Source organism: Phascolarctos cinereus, unplaced genomic scaffold (assembly GCF_003287225.1).
Source record: "Phascolarctos cinereus isolate Bilbo 61053 unplaced genomic scaffold, phaCin_HiC Scaffold_7;HRSCAF=346, whole genome shotgun sequence".
Taxonomy (NCBI): domain Eukaryota; kingdom Metazoa; phylum Chordata; class Mammalia; order Diprotodontia; family Phascolarctidae; genus Phascolarctos; species Phascolarctos cinereus.
In genome coordinates, this window is record NW_027556180.1 from 31,312,606 (window position 1) to 31,328,931 (window position 16,326).

The following is a 16,326-nucleotide window of genomic DNA, read 5'->3' on the forward strand; positions in this document are numbered from 1 at the left end:
TTGTAATCTGTATTTGTGCACCTTTTTTTTTTACTTTGTCTTTAAATAAAATGTTTATAATAGTCCTCATATAAGTGGTTTTTTGGAGGGGTGGAAGAGGGGTGTTGGACATTTTGGCATCATTAAAGTAATTCTATGTAAAAATGTCAGAGAATTCTTAGATTTGTGTTCAGTCAAAGAATTGAATGAAAAAAGTTTTAAATGTGGAATTTTGTTGTGTTTCCTGAAGTATTTGGATGACACCTTTTGTAGCCAAGCAGATTTCTCGGTATAATTTCAACTCTAATTAGTATTCATTTTTTTCCTACTAGTATATGAGAGGCCCATTTATTATGCTTGATAAATACTTGATTTCAGGGGCAGCTAGGTGGTGCAGTGGATAGAGCTCCCACCTTGGAGTCAAGAAGACCTGAGTTCAAATTTGACCTCAGACACTTGACACTTACTAGCTGTATGACGGCTGGGCAAGTCACTTGACCCTGATTGCCTCAGCAAAAACAAAAACAAAAACAGATAAATACTTGATTTCAGGGTTGAAGATCTCAAAAGATTGTTTGTTCAAACTGGGCCAATGAGGTTGCCCCTTTGGGAGTCCTGTAGTTCTGGAGAGAGAGCCCTCAGCACCCACCTGTGCTGGCAGAGCAGATAGAAAGGCCACCTGAAGTCCAGGGCCATCCTAGCCCCTGAAGCATACCCCTGGCCATTCCGAGGCGGCAATCACCAGTGTAGGGGCTTTCATCAGGCACCATCATGATCCCAGTGAAGCCCACAGATGGAGCTGAGAAAGGCGTTTGCCTGGAATTCCAAGAATTGCAAGTCACTGTAGCAGTCATGTTCCAGCTTGAAGCCAAGCTTTGATGCCTGTACCTTAGCCAAAATTTCAAGGATAGGTGTCAAGCCAGGTAACATTGTTTAAAGAAACATCGAACCGTGAATTTTTTGGCGTGCTTAATGGTACCTTGGAGCTCCGCCTCCGAGGTCTCAGGTTGCCAATCTCTGTGCTGGAGCAGACCAGCAGATAGTTTCAGATTTATCATATGGAAAAAAAAAAGGAACATTTTTAGTTCATTACCCCCAAGATTCTTGTGTTTTCCTTATGGGATTCCAGCTGCGTTTTGTGGAATCAGAAGACACCTGCACAAGCATCCTCACTCTCACCAAGTTATATTTAAATGTCTTCCTGCGCATCCCACTTGCCAAGCACCATGAAACTAACAGTAAAAGCCCAGCCCCTGCCCTTACAATCTGGACTGGATGGCAGTCAGGAGCAGACACCCTAAGAAAGCTGGACAGCTGTGCTGTGCCCCCGGCAGGATGCAGCGGCGAAAGCCAAGTGTCTTAAAATATACATTCTGTGCAAGATTGTATGTCTGTTCTCTGTGCCAAGAAATGGACCTTGGGTGGGTATGGGAGAGAAACTGTCAAGTGTCTTCCCTTAAATTAGGTCTTGGGCAGAATATCTTTACAGAGAGAAGTATCGAGGTCAGGACTTCAGAGGGGGGAATGTATCAGCGATAGTGTCGTTGGGCTCTGTGCAGCTTCTTGTCTGTTTGAGTGAGTATTTTTAATGATGCTTCATTTCCACCTGAAGAAACCACAGGGGTTGGTGGTTTGTTTTCTTTTATCTCCACCTTCAGTCTGCATAAATCTTGTTGCAAAATATCTCACAATCATGGGATCAAGTCAGAAGTGTTTCCTAGTACAGATGCCTTCAATTTAGAGACGTTGGGGTGTTTGCAGAAATTGTCTATGGTGCTTGGGCTGAGCCAATGCAAACTCTAACCGGCAAAGGCCACAGAAAGGTTCCGGCCTGATCTTTGAAAGCTGAGAGGCTTTTGTCCGTTTCAAGAAAGGACAGTTCTGGGTCCCTGGTGGTTGTAACCTAGGAAAGACTGGCCAAACTTGAATTCCCATGATATAAATGATCTGTGGTCTGTAATTTGAGCAGAGCTCTCTGGGTCTACCCAGTGGCTCTTACATTATGCATAATTTGGCTAGGGCTAAATTCATGTAGATGTAATTAACCCCTATAAAAAAACCATTTTTTTTTACCCAGATTTTACATCATGAGAGAGGACGTAAAATGTGAAAAGAATAATAAGTATGTCTGGCTAGTCTTTAAGACCCAGATTCCAAACAAAGCAGCCAGAAATGGATTCCCATAAAGGCACAGTTGTTAACTTTTGCTTACCCACTTAACCTAAAATTAATTTCTTACTGATTGAACCCCAGTATACCAAAGCTTTTCTGGTTTTTTTTTAACCGTAGGATTGCATTTTGCCAATGTGATGTTTTAACATTTAAAATTTTTAATTCAGGAGTTTATAGGGTATTTGCTACATACCCAGTTGGGAATTTTGTAGGATTTTGCAAAGTAGTGCCAGAAAGAAATCTTCCATGACATGAAATAGAATGGATGCTCCTTTGGAGTCTCACAGGGTGAGACGTGGCCTAAAGGGGTGCTGGTTTGAACAGGTGGCAGGATCACCAGATCTGTTGAAGCAAGTCATAATGCTAATAGTAGCTCACATTTCCATAAGGTTCCTAAGACTCTTAACATGTAGCATGTGAGGCAGATGCTGTTATTATCCCCATTTTGTAGACGAGGAAAGTAAGGGTCAGAGCACAAGTGACTGAGGTTACACAGTAACTTCTAAAGGAATCTTTTCCATCCTTGGAATAGGGACATTTTTTTCAAAGCTGGCCCACCCTATTCTGACATTGATTCCCATTACAAATAAATGGAGTTATGTTCTCCCAGATGGTAGACTGAAGGAGTATGGAGGCAGAGGTGGCTGAGCTGTGGGTTCAAGTACTTTACCTCGAAATTCCCATCTCGGATTGTGTGTCTGTCATCCCCACCAGGGGCCAGCGTAGCTATATTGAGAGCTGCACTGCCAATTGTCGGGAGTGACCCAACAAATTATAGCACGTGAATACGATGTGACATTGTTGCACCATTAAGAAGTGATGAAGGAAATGGTTTGGGAGAAACCATGTGAACTAACAGAGTTGAGTGAACAGAACCTAAATGATGTCTCCAGTGGCAACCACGTGGCTAGGAAGTGATCAGAGCAGTTACCCCCCTTGATTGCAGGGAACTGAGGATGAAGCTTGCTGCCCACCTGACCTAGAGCTGATGGACCCAAGGTGCAGAATTCGGTGTGTAATTTGGGGGCATGGTCAATGTGGGCTTTTGTTTAGGCGTATCTTTTTCTCAATCTGGGGCAGGTGAAGGAGAGCAGGTTTTCCTTCCCCCCCCCAATAGGAGGCCGCACAGGCCACAGATAAGCAGGACAGTTTTGAAAGTTACACATTACATTTATATTACGTACTTAAAAATACAAATGAGATTTAGGTAATGGCAGTTTGTACAATCCTATCCTGTTCTGCAATATCTATGGAAGTGCTCACCTCATTTGGTGTTAATGTCAAAATAAATACAAAATTAAATTTACAAAAGTTAACAACCTTGGATCTGGAGACTCAGAGTCTGGATTCAAAACCTTGGATATAAGTCACTTAGGTCTCTCTGGACTTCCGTTTCCTTCTCAGTGAATGGAGACTGGACTGAATGATCTGCCAGGTGCTCAGGACCTGACTCAGATCCCCTGATCCTGCCTGTGGTCATGGCAAGGGCAGCAAGGGACCAGACTGACCAGCTTTTCGTCTTGTCTTCCAGTCTCTCAGCACCACGAGAAAGAGGGAATATGGCTCATGCTAAGGCAAGCCTGGAGTAGTGATAAAGCACTGAGCTTGAAGTCAGGATTTAAGCCAGGTGTAGACACTGGCTGTGTGACCCTGGGCAAATCACTGTCCTGTGCCTCAGTTTCTTTATTTGTAAAGTGACTTGGTTGGATTCTAAGGTCCCTTCCACCTCTAAATCTGTGATCCTATAAGCGGTTTTGGGAGTGACCTCCATGCTGCCCTTTTTTTTTTTTTTGTTTTGGTTAGGCAATGGGGTTAAGTGACTTGCCTAGGGTCACACAGCTAGGAAGTGTTGTGTCTGAGGTCACATTTGAACTCAAGTCCTCCTGAATCCAGGGCCAGTGCTCTATCCACTGCGCCACGTAGCTGTCCCCTGCCCTTTTCAAATAGTGTGGAATTTCTGTTTTACAGACTAGGTAAAATATGACATCTGTAACCTGAATCCCATCCACGCAGGAACCTGAAACATTTTAACTGGGAGTCGCCATCTAGTATCGTGACTTTGGGCTCTTCTTTCTTCATGTATCCGCTCTCTGGATCTCAGCTTCCTCGTCTCTAAAACAAGGGTTGCACTCGATGGCCTCTGACCTCTCAGATTTCTGGTAGCTCCTAATGATGGATGGTGTGATTCTTTCTTGATTCTTCTTCCTTCCCATATAGCTTTAAACCCCACTTTGTCGTCTTGAGCCTTGCCTCACGGGCCCCAGGTGATATGCTTCTGATTCTACCAGTGCAGTCACCTTGGCTTCTCTCAGATTCGGGGGCCATGTTGGGAGAGGTAGCGGGGCCTGAGGAAGCCTGGGGAATGGACTCAAGGCTCGGGCCGGGCTTGGCCCTGGCCACCACCCATCGTTCAGGGAGGTTTCAGAGAGCTGGCGTTTCACAGAGTCAGTGGGGCAGCAGTTGGATGGGAGGGCAGAACTGACCCTGGCATGGGTAGACTGCAGGGAACAGTCATACAGACTCAGCAAAGCCTGGGACACTGAAACCGCCTCGTCCTTTGTCTCACTGTGAGTCAGAAAACTTGGGGCTGAGCCTTGGCTCTGTGACTTACTACCTCTGTGCCCTTGGGCAAGTGACTGCGTGTCTCTGGGCCCAGGCCCTTTATTTATTTTTAAGCAAAATGAGAGAATTGGAGAGGATTCCTAAGAGCCCTTTCCACCTCTAAATCCTATGAATAGAAAACTGAGAGGCAGGCAGTATAAATATTACCCCCATTATATACTTGAAGGAACAGTTCAGAGATTGAATGAGTTGTCCCCAAATCACCCAGCGTGAAAGTGGCAGATGTGGGACTTGAATCAGGTGACATTGAACTATGCTGTCTCTCGAGATTAAGTATTATTATTATTCTGTAGAGAGATGGATGGAGCACTTAAGAGCCGCTGTGTAACCCCAGGGCAAAATACTGGACTTCTCTGTACTGTAGGAGGTTCTGTGAGTAGCAGAGAAGATGCTGACCTGGATTGGTGGAGGGAATTTCCTCACCTGGAGGGTCTCTATATCAAAGAAATCACAAGTTCAATTACAGTTCTGGTGCCTGTCACCTTTCTCCTATCCAACTGCTGTACATGCCTTTCTAAAAATGTTCTTTTATTATGAACTCAAGAAACATTAACACACATGAATGTTTCCATGTGGAAGAACAGAAAGAGAGGCTTGTATATGAAGCCACAAATCTCTGTTAGGTAAAGCTTGTTTTTTCTCTGATTTTACTAGCGGTTCTCAAATTTGCCCTGTTCTATACATTGTCCACCATTTGTTTTCCATGGTGCTTAGTAAGAGGAGACAGAAACCATATGGAAACCACCAACACTCTGTTTATTTGTTTGCTTGTTCATTCATTCATTCATTCATTCATTCATTTAATTATTTTTGAAAAAAAACTTCCCCCCCATATTGTTAGAACCTATAATAGTTCTGTTTATTCTTGCAAAATTTCCACATTCCAGGTAGTCATTTACTTGACTACCTCAAATAAGTAGGCGCTGAGCCCTATCCAGCAGCCTCACACCTTCTCTTTCACAAGTTTTTCATCCAACAACTGTTGTCGATTTGTTGTGTTGTTGATTCTACTTGATAATCTGGAGGTTGTAACTGTGCAGTAAGAATGTAGCTAGCAGGGAGGAAATCTGTCCTCTCTTTAAAGTTCTGGAGAACCTATTTGGAAACCATGAAAAAGCCTGTGCTACATGGTTTATAGTATTTGGAATGAGATGGAGCATTTTACCACCAGTGGACAAATTTTGAATCTGGCCAAAGGAGGTCAGATTGTTGGTACATTTGGCCAAACAGATATATCTCTGCTTGCCCAAAATTAGAGGTTTATTATACTCGCAGAATTCTAGTCTCGCTCTGAGAGGTCACCTTCCTGTTAGGTGACTGAAGCTGTCACATAGATTCAATCTATAGCATATAGAGCTGTGTCTATCACCCAGCCTTATTGTACAGATGAGGAACTGAGGCTGAGTTAGTGACTTGCTGTGAGTCGCAGGGCTAGGAAGTGCCTGGGGCAGGATTTGAACTCTGGCCTTCTGTCTTCAGCACCAGAGAGATAGATAGATATAAATAAATACATATAGATAAATATAAATAAATATATATATTTATACCAGCTATAGTCTTTTAGGCTCATACCTGTATCTGTATATGTATGACATAAATAAATACATATAAATATATATTTATACCAGCTATAGTCTTTTAGGCTCCATTAGAGCAGAGATTCTTCTTGGTGCTGTGAACCCCTTTGACAGCACGTGGATGTTTTCTATGATATGATAAACATGAAGCACCTACTGTGTGCCAAGCACTGGGCTAAGTGCTGGAGAAGTAAATTGTGATTGTGGTTTGTCCTTTCTTCTTGACGATGACCATGACATCAGGGAGATGATGATGTGACTTGCAATTGACTTTGATTTGAGCGAGGGAGGGCTGTGCAAAGTCGCCAGCCTCACTTTCTCCTCCAGAGCCATCTGGATCCAGTGGTCAGATATAGACCAGGACAACTGAGCCCAGGATGCAGTGAGAGACATTGGCTCTTTTAAGCTGAGATCTTTCCAGGCACTTGCTTTGAGTGAGGCAACACCGTTCACTGAATAGGCCTCTTTAAGAAGTGAGTCAAGGGATTCAAATAATAAAAAAGGAAAGAGAGTCCCTGCCCTCAAGGAGCTTACAGTCTAATGGAGGAAGACAAAGACTTGGGGAGATGCTAAGTACCCTGTTATGTCGGACATGGAAATGATGGTGGAGTTGAAACCAAACAGAGCAGCTACTGGCAAATGAAGAGGTGATTGGCATTGTTGAGCCCTTTATCAAGGGAGGCTGTAGGAGGAGTTTTTTACTCTGCCTTCCAGCCCTCCAATTGGAGAGGCAAAAGCAATTAAGGGTACTGATGAGGTGTGAGAACCAAAGCTAAAGCAATCCCCACCGTAAAGTTTCCTGGTGGTGAGCTTATTGGGAGGGCAGGGGGAGGATGGACATTTTAATGATAGTAGAGTTCCTTTCCTTTTTTCCTTCCTTCCTCCTTCCCTCCCTCTCCCCTTCCTTTCTTTCCCTTCCTTTTCTTCCCTTCCCTTCCTTCTTCCTTCCTTCCTCCCTTTCATTCAATGTGATTTGCTTTAATTAATATAATGATTTTATGCTGGCTATTATAATATATGTAAAATACTTTGCCAAAACTTTCAAGCACTATATAAATATTAGCTATTGTCATTACTAATTGGGTTACAGCTATGTTGACAGTGGTACTCAGAAGATAATGAAGATATGGAGAGAGTCAGAAAAGTGTTGAAAACAGCAAGCATTGAACAATACCATAAAGAAATAAAATGTATTGTATCTTTAGTAAGTGATGACTGACCTGTGAGCTATTTCTGAACATGGTGTCTCTGTGCAGTCAGACCACCAGCTAGTTAATATGAAATATTGTCAACATCAAATTCGAAGAAAAGCTAAAGATGGGAAAGCCACACTGAGAACATTAGTTACAGGATACAAAATTCAGGAAGGAAATCAGTGAGTCAATCAGAAATGATATTATCAGGCACCTCTTCTGTTCCAGGTACTGAACTAAGGGCTGAATGATAGAACTCATGATATCAAATATCTAACTACAAATGTGTGGGTAATTAGCAAGGTGAACTAGAAATCCTAACCAACAGATGCATTTGATCTGAGAAGTATCATTGAGACTTAGTGGGATGAGACAGAATATTGCTTGGAAAAAATATGTCTTTTTCAAAAGGAATAAGCTAAATACTTAATCCTGTTTGCCTCAGTTTCCTCCTCTGTTAAATGAGTCAGAGAAGGAAATGGCAGACCACTCCAGCATCTTTGCCAAGAAAACCACAAATGGGTCATGAAGAGTCAGACACAACTGAAATGACCGAACAACAGAAAGTGAGATAAAAGCAAGGCAGGAAGGTGGGATTGGATTGGGGAGGGGGACATTGTGGTAGAATACCATTGTTAGAAAACAAGAAGAATGAGGGAAGCATCTGAATGAAGATCAGTGGAAGGAGAAATTAGAAGTAATATTGTCAACAGAATAAACTGTAGACCACCTGGACGAAAGGAGGAAATAGATGAGGCATCTGGGGAGGGGAGGAAAGATTATGAACTTGACCCCGAGGCATAAATATATGAGTGACAGGGCTTTCAAAACCCCATTGTTTGCCCAAGTAATAGTTTTCTCATTCAAAATGTGAAGGAATCAGTGAAATTAACCCGTGTCCTGGTGATTCCCACCAGCACAATGGAACTGGTGCCTGAGGAAGAGATAGTAGGAAGGGACCATTCTATTTTAGAATTTGTGGTACAGAAGAAGAGAAAAATCCAGGCATGTTATAACTGGCTCCCTTCACGAGAGATCAAATTTCAGAGTTCAAAGAAAGGCTAGATAGAATTCCAGGGACTAAAATTCCACAAGAGATTTCCTTTCAGCCCAGGAAGGAGGGAAAGCTCTCAAGGGTGAAATTCAGAAGGCACAAAGAGAAACTGAGGTACGTGAAGAAGTGAAGGGGTAGTTTGTTTAAAGAAATTGAAGGTGATGAATAAAGAACCTGTCAAGCAGCTGAGATTTTTTAAAGCTATGTACAGAGGATGAATGCTAGAGTTCAGCCTGAGCTGAGATTGGTGAGGAAAGCTGAGGACGACTGAACGTCCCCAAGCAAGCATCTACTAAACATCTCTTAGGTGCCAGGCACTGTGCTAAATGCTGGGGTTACAAAGAAAGGCAAAAACACAGCTTCTCAAGGAGCTCACAGTCTAATGGGGGAAGAGACAACAGATGAACAACTATGTCCAAATAAGAACGATAATACAGGATGAATTGGAGATAAGATACGAAGATCAAGGGTGACTGGGAAAGGCTTCTTGCAGAAGGTGGGATTTTAGATGAGATTTGAAGGAAGCCGGGAAGCAGAGATAAGGAGAGAGCATTCTAGGCGTGGAGGATAGCTTATGAAAATGAACCATCGGGCAGCTAGGGAGTGCAGTGTGTAGAGCACCAACCCTGGAGTCAGGAGGAGCTGAGTTCAAATCTGGCCTCAGACACTTGACACTTACTAGCTGTGTGACCCTGGGCAAGTCACTTAACCCCATTGCCTAGCAAACAAACAAACAAAATTATCCATTATATTAAAAAAAATGAACCATCAAGAGATGGAGTATCTCATGCAAGGAACACTGGGGGTTCAGTCAAAAGAATGATCAAAGATGTGGACAGGAGCAAGATGTAGGAAGACTGGAAAGGTAGGGAGGGGCTAGGTTACATTACATTTGATCCTGGGGGCAGTAGGAAGCTCCTGGAGCTTATTGAATAGCAGGGTGACATGGTCAGACCAGCCCTTAGGAAGAGCGTTTTGGTTGTTGAGTGGAGGATGGTCTGGAGTAGGGAGAGACTTCAGGTAGGGAGGTCAATCATTGTCTATCTCAGTAGTCCAGGTGTGAGGTGATAAGGGCTCCCGCAAGGGCTCCCGCAGTGTCAGAGAAGGGGGAATGACTATATGAGAGATGTCACGAAGGTAGAAGCTGCAGAACCTGGCAACTCATTTATTAGGCAACTCTTGAGAAAGAGTGAGAAGCTGAGGATGACACCCGGGTGTCACCAGCCAGGGTGACTGGGAGGATGGTGATGCCTTCATCAGTCATAAGGAAGTTAGGAAGAAGGGAGGGTTTAGGGAAGAAAGTGAGTTCAGTTTGCCATGTGCTGAGTTTAAGATATCCACGGGACATCTATTCTAAGCTGCCCAACAGGCATCTGAGATGCAAGACTGAAGGTCAAGAGAGAGGCTAGGGCTAGATAATTAGATCTGAGAATCATTGTGTGGAGAAGATAAATGACCTCAAGGTTGTTTTTCACTATGTTGGGGGAAAGAGAAGGATCAAAGAAGGATAGGGCCACTGTGCAAGGTGGATAAGATGATGCTCATTTAAAGAAGATGACATTCACAATTCTTAACTCGCTTTTGTTTTCTGATCCTGTCCCCACTGCTGTTTGTCCCTCCCCCACCTTCTACACCAAGGGTTTCCCAAGATCTCTTAATACTAATGCCTTCCCTCTCAATTGTATTTTTATTTTTAATTATTTTTATTTTTTGGCTAGGCAATGGGGTTAAGTGACTTGCCCAGTGTCACACAGCTAGTAAGTGTTATGTGTCCGAGGCCGGATTTGAACTCAGGTCCTCCTGACTCCAGGGCCAGTGCTCTATCCACTGCACCACCTAGCCGCCCCATATTTTTTTTTATCCTGTATAGAGTTTGCTTGTACATATTTGTTTTCCTGGTGTCTCCCTGACTAGACTCTGAGTTCCTTGAGGGTAGGGCTGTCTTTTGCCTCTTTTTGTATCTCCAGTGCTTAACGCAGTGCCTGGCGCATAATAGGTGCTTAATAAATGTTTATTGACTTTTTCAAGAAGGAAAGGGGGAAAAGAACAAGCATTTATTAAGCATCTATGAATTTGATGAGCCTCCATTTTTGGAAGTTTGTACAGAACCAAGAATGGCCAAAGAAAGGCAAATGTCCTGGTTTTCATAAAAGAGAAGAGAATGGCACCTGCAGACTAGAAGTCACGACGTTCACTTTGATTCTGGACATCACTCCAGAACATATCATCCAAGCGATGGTCGGTGAACATCTAGAAATGAGAACTCTGATCAGGTGGCCTCAACATGAATCAGTGGGACCAGAGTAAGCTCATTTTCATTTCTCACTGGTAGATCAGAGGAATGTGATGAGGATAGTTTAATTAGATTTTAGAAAAGCAGTTGACAAAATTTTTCAGGAAGGTCTTGTGAAAAAGGTGGAGAATTGATGGTATAAAGTTAGGACTTGGAACTGGTTGAATGCCCTGACCCAAAGAGTGAGCTGTTCATGATTGTTCACAGTTGGATGTCAACTTGGAAAGTCTCAAGTGGGATATCCTAGAAGTTTGTGCTTAGCTCTGGGCAGTTCAGCAGTGTTTATGAGTGGTGCGGCTAAAAGCATAAAGGGTGTGTTAGTAAAATGTTAGAAAAGACTAAGCGAGAAAGAATAGATAAGATTTTAGATGACAAAGTCTAGATTCTAAAAGATTTTAACAGGCTAAAGCAATGGGCTGAATCTTATAAGATGAATTGTAATAGGGATAGATAGAAAATCTTACATGTGGATTCAAAAAACGGCTGTAGAAGAACAAGATGGGAAAAAAGTGTGGCTGGGTAGCAGCTCAGCTGGAAAAAGAAAAAAGAGTTCAGGGTTTCCACAGAACTGCAAAGTCAATATGAGTTAACAGTATCATGTGCTACTCAAACAAAAGTAATGAACTCTTAAGAGAAGCGTCATTACCAGAGCTAGGGAGGCTACATCCTGTTGTATTCTGTCTTGCCAGAGTATGCCCAGAGGATGGTGTTCAGTTCTGAGGTTCTCTTTTTAAGAAGGACAAAGGCTGATAGGCTGGAGAATGTGTAGTGGATGGCAACTAGGATGGGGAAGAGGTGATAGGATCATAGAACAAAACGGCAACCTGAGGGACCATCGATGCCACCTCCTCATTTGACATATGAGGAAACTGAGGCCCAGGCAGACTAAGCAACTTGCCGGAAATCCCACAAGGAGTAGAATGACAACTTAGGTGCCATGACCCCAAGGGAAGGACTCCAAGTTCCTTTCTCTTTCCATTGCTTCTCAAGATCATGTCCCATGAGGATTAGCTGAAGGAACTGGGAATGTTTAACCGGTTGGGATGAAGGAACATGGTAGCTATCCTAAGAGGGAGTGGAGGTATTCTGCTTGCCCATAGAAGTCAGAACTAGAAGCGATGAGTGAAAGTTGAAAAGAGGTAGATTTAGGCTTGATGTCAGAAGATACCAGTGGTAGAGGTCCAAAAGTGGAATGGGAGTCCCCTTGGGAACTCAGGTGGGTTTCCTCTTCTTTGAGTAAAGTTTGAACAATCTCTTGTTTGGTATATTGGAAAGAAGACTCTTTTCAGAGGACCGGATGACCTCTCAGGGTCCCTGAAGAGTCTGTAATTCTGTGAACATCAATCTTTGCTTCATGCTGGTGATCAGGGCTTGGGGAAGAATGTGGAACTGAGAGAAACTGAGTTAGGAAAGCTCATGAGCTTGTGACTTCCCACATGGGTCTTACACATAGCAAGGACTTAATAACTGAATTGTATTGTAGAGATTGAGGGAAAAACAGGGAAACCTCTCTTGGGCACAGATTTTGGGCCATGAAGCTGTGAAAGGGGGAAGTTAGAGATATTCCCAAGGGCTGATCGAGAAAACCTGGTGGGTCGAGCTGGAGGGCTACAAGAAGACACACTGGTATAAACCAGAATTTGGGGTCCGGATCCCAGACAGGAAGTACTTTGTTCTGAGGAATTCACCGGTGGATTCCTCTTTGCCCTGTGCACTCTGAGCCCCCATTCTGATTTGTGCCTTTCCAATGGATCGGCCCCATCCTTCCTTTTCTCAGAGGGATTCCTGTCCATGCCTTCCCTCTCCTAGTTAGACAATAAGTAACTTAAAGTCAGCTACCATGTCTTATCCTCAGTCTGATAGCTTGATATCTCAGCAATCTGGCTCCAACCTGACCTCTCCGGGACAAATTCTTACTCTTCCTTCACTCTGTGTTCTAGGCAAATGGACAACACAAACTGTTCTGTGATCTTAGTGTCTCACCTCATAACCCCGGGCATTTGCGGTTCATCCCTTTTGCCTGGAATGTATACCCTTCTTATTCCTGCCTCATTCCTCTCACTAGCCTTCTCAGGTGCCCCTCTGTGAAGCCTTTCATCCCTCTTTCCCCCTCCTGCTTGAAAGCCATCTCTCCCTCCCTCAAATTTCCCTGGTCTGGATCCCTTTTGCTCCTATCACACTCCGCTGTGTAGTATATATGTAGGTACCTTTTATGTCTGTGCTATTGCATGGTACATTGCCTTTGTTGAAATGGATTATTCATTGCAACTTCCCACAGGGCTCAGTGTAATTATTTACATATGGCGAGGCACTCAATAAATATTTGGTGGACTCAATTCAAATGAGGTAAGGATAAAGCAGGAAGAGGAACTGGTTATGTCCCCAAACCTCAATACACATGTATGGTGATTTTTGCCGAGTGGCAGTAAGGAGACTATTTCAGAGCCGTAACTAATATGGAACTACCGAACAGAAACATGAGTCCTCCATTATGTATTATGTCTCCTCCAATTAGAACGTGAGCTCCCTGAGAGGAAGGACTGTCTCAAATCTTATATTTGTTTCTCCAGGGCTTAGCACATAGTAAAGACTTAATAAATGCTTTTCCATTCCATTCCCTGGAGGCATCAGCAGCAAGATGGCAGCAGGTCTTGGAGACTGGGAGTCGGATCTGAGTCTTTGGTGACTCTAAGGATATGCCTTCAGAGAGCAGGCTCAGCAATGGATCAAGGCCAGGGGCTCTGTATAGTTCTGGAGCCAAGTGGTAGGACACTTGCCACTGTCCAAGGTCAGGGTGAGGCAGTATGCCGGATCAGGCAATGAGGAGTCTGGGTGGCCTGAGATTGGTAAATCTTTATGGAATGAAAGGATGAGCCCACCAGCTCAAAAGTAAGCAGTCTGGAGAGCAGACAGGAGAAGCCAACAGCAAGGATTGAGTGATCATAGACCTAGACCAAAAGGAAACCTTAGTCTACCTTCCCCTTTCAATTAAAAGAAAAACATAATATGAATGGTTCAAATATCAGAAAATATAAACATTTCTATTTGAAAAAAAAAACTGAAAAAAAGTTTGAATATGAAACAATGAACCGCTATCGCATACAACTTGGTTTTTAAAAAAATGCATATTACATTTAGCACAGTAGTACCCACCCTTCCCTGTCTGTATCTTTTTCTAAACTTCCTTCTGTCTCTTCCAGGCATTTTTCAAATGTTTCATTGATGCACTTTTCTTTCTCTTCACACCCCCCTCTCCATTTCTCAGAGTTAGCCTGGAGGACAAGGGAAGGGAAATGAATTGGCCTTGACACTGAGGTGAAACTCTGGACTAGCCAGAACATTCCTGGATGCCTTCTACTCAGGCAGGAAATGGTCTCAGGGCATGGGCAGGTGAGAGTCTAAAGGCTAGAGGAAATCTGGCCACAGTGTATAGGCAGAGGAGGCAAAGAAAAGGCTGTGGTAATGGATGCAGTCCACTGCAAAGGAGGCAGTGTGTCTTAGTGATGCCAGCAATACCTGGGTCCAGGTCACCCCTCTGGCACAGACTGACTGGATGACCCAGGGCAAGTTATGGAACCCTTTGACTCTGCTGCCTTGCCTCTGAAATTACATCTTGTATGTACATTGTCTCCTCCATGTTGTCTCCCCCTTTCGACCATGAGCTGTTTGGGGGCAGGGCTGTTTCTTTTTTCCTCCTTTGTGACCCTTCACTCAGGACCTGACACATAGGTACTTAATAAATGCTTATTGTTGTTGTTGATGATGACAGAGATGAAGAGAGGGCATTCCAGGCATGGGAGACAGCCTAAAGCCAAGAGTTGGAGAATGGAGTGTTGAGTTCAGGAAATAGCCAACCTGGCTCGCTAGGTATTTCCTTAACTGCTCACTACCTCCAGGGCAGCTGTCTTAAGTTGTAGAGAAAGAAGGCAGTGAGCTGCACTGGTGGAGGGACTTTCCTCACCATGAAAGAAGACTGGAAAATTGGGCGAGAACCAAATTGTGGAGGGAGTTAAGTACCAGGCTGAGGAGTCTGCATTTTATCATAGAGTCATCTTAGATTTTTTGACTGTATGTTGAGGGATGAGGGGTGGGGGTGGGCGGAGAAGGCGATCTGGTCAGGTCTGTGTTTTAAGAATGTTAATGGGTGGATTGGAGAGGGGAGAGGCTGGAGGCAGGAAAATTAAGGAAGATACTGTTGTAATAGTTCAGGTATGAGGTGATGAGAGACTGAACAGGAGCAGAAGCAGTGGAAGTGGAGAAAAGGGGGGGCAGATGTAAGAGATATGGAGGATGAAAGGTCAACAAACCTTTACAACAGATTGGCTATGAAGGTGAGGTAAGGGAAGGTCTGAGATTGAGAACCTTGTGAGTGTGAACATTTCAAGATTGAATGGTAGACTGTTGCACACCATCTTGTTCCTTTTGACTCATATAATGCTTCTTTCTCTCTATTCTCATCTGTAACCACTTATTCTCAGTCTTCTTTGAAGGATGGTCAGTCTCCTCCCATACACTAAGTGGAGTTGTTCCCCAAGGCTCTGCTCTGTGCCCTCTTCTCTACCTCTGCTCTCTCCTTTGATAATCTCATCTGTTTCTTTAAGTTCAACCATCATCTCTATGTAGATGTTTTCCAAATTGATATGGCCAACCTTAATCTTTGTACCGAATCTTTTATTACCAATGGTCTGGTAGATGTCTCTGTCAGAATTTCTTTTTCTAAATTAATTTATTTTGAATTATCAACAATCAATTCCATAAGCTTTTGAGTTTTAAATTTTTCTCCCCCTCCCTCCCCACCTCCCTCCCCAAGATGGTATGCAATCTGATACAGGCTATACATATACATTCCTAGTAAACATATTTTCACATTAGTGATGTTGTAAGTAAGAATTAGAACCAATAGGAGGAACCACCAGAAAAAGGAAACAAAACACAACAGAAGAAAAAACCAGCAAATAGTATGCTTTGATCTGCATTCAAACTCCGTAGTTCTTTCTTCTGTGTGGATAGCATTTTCCATCATGAGGCCTTTGGAGATATCTTAGATCCTTGTATTGTTGAGAAGGGTTAAGTCTATCAATTGTCAGAATTTCTTATAGGCATCCCAAACTCAACATGTTGACAACAGAATTTAGATTTCTCATAGATGCATTGCTCCTCAAAATTTGTTTCTATTAATGGTACTGCCATTCTTCTAGTTACCCAAGCTTGCAACTTTGACCCAAAGGCTGTTGGTGCCTTTGACAAAAATAGGACAGGGTTTTTTTGGGGGGTGGGGGTGGGGGTGGGGAGAAGTAGGGAGAGGAAAGATAATGAGTTCTGTTTGGGCCATGTTGAGTTTAAGATGCCTGTGGTACATCCAGATGGGAACGTCCAGCAGGCAATTGAAAAGTGCCTATAATATGTGCCAAGCACATATTATAGGGGATGCAAAGA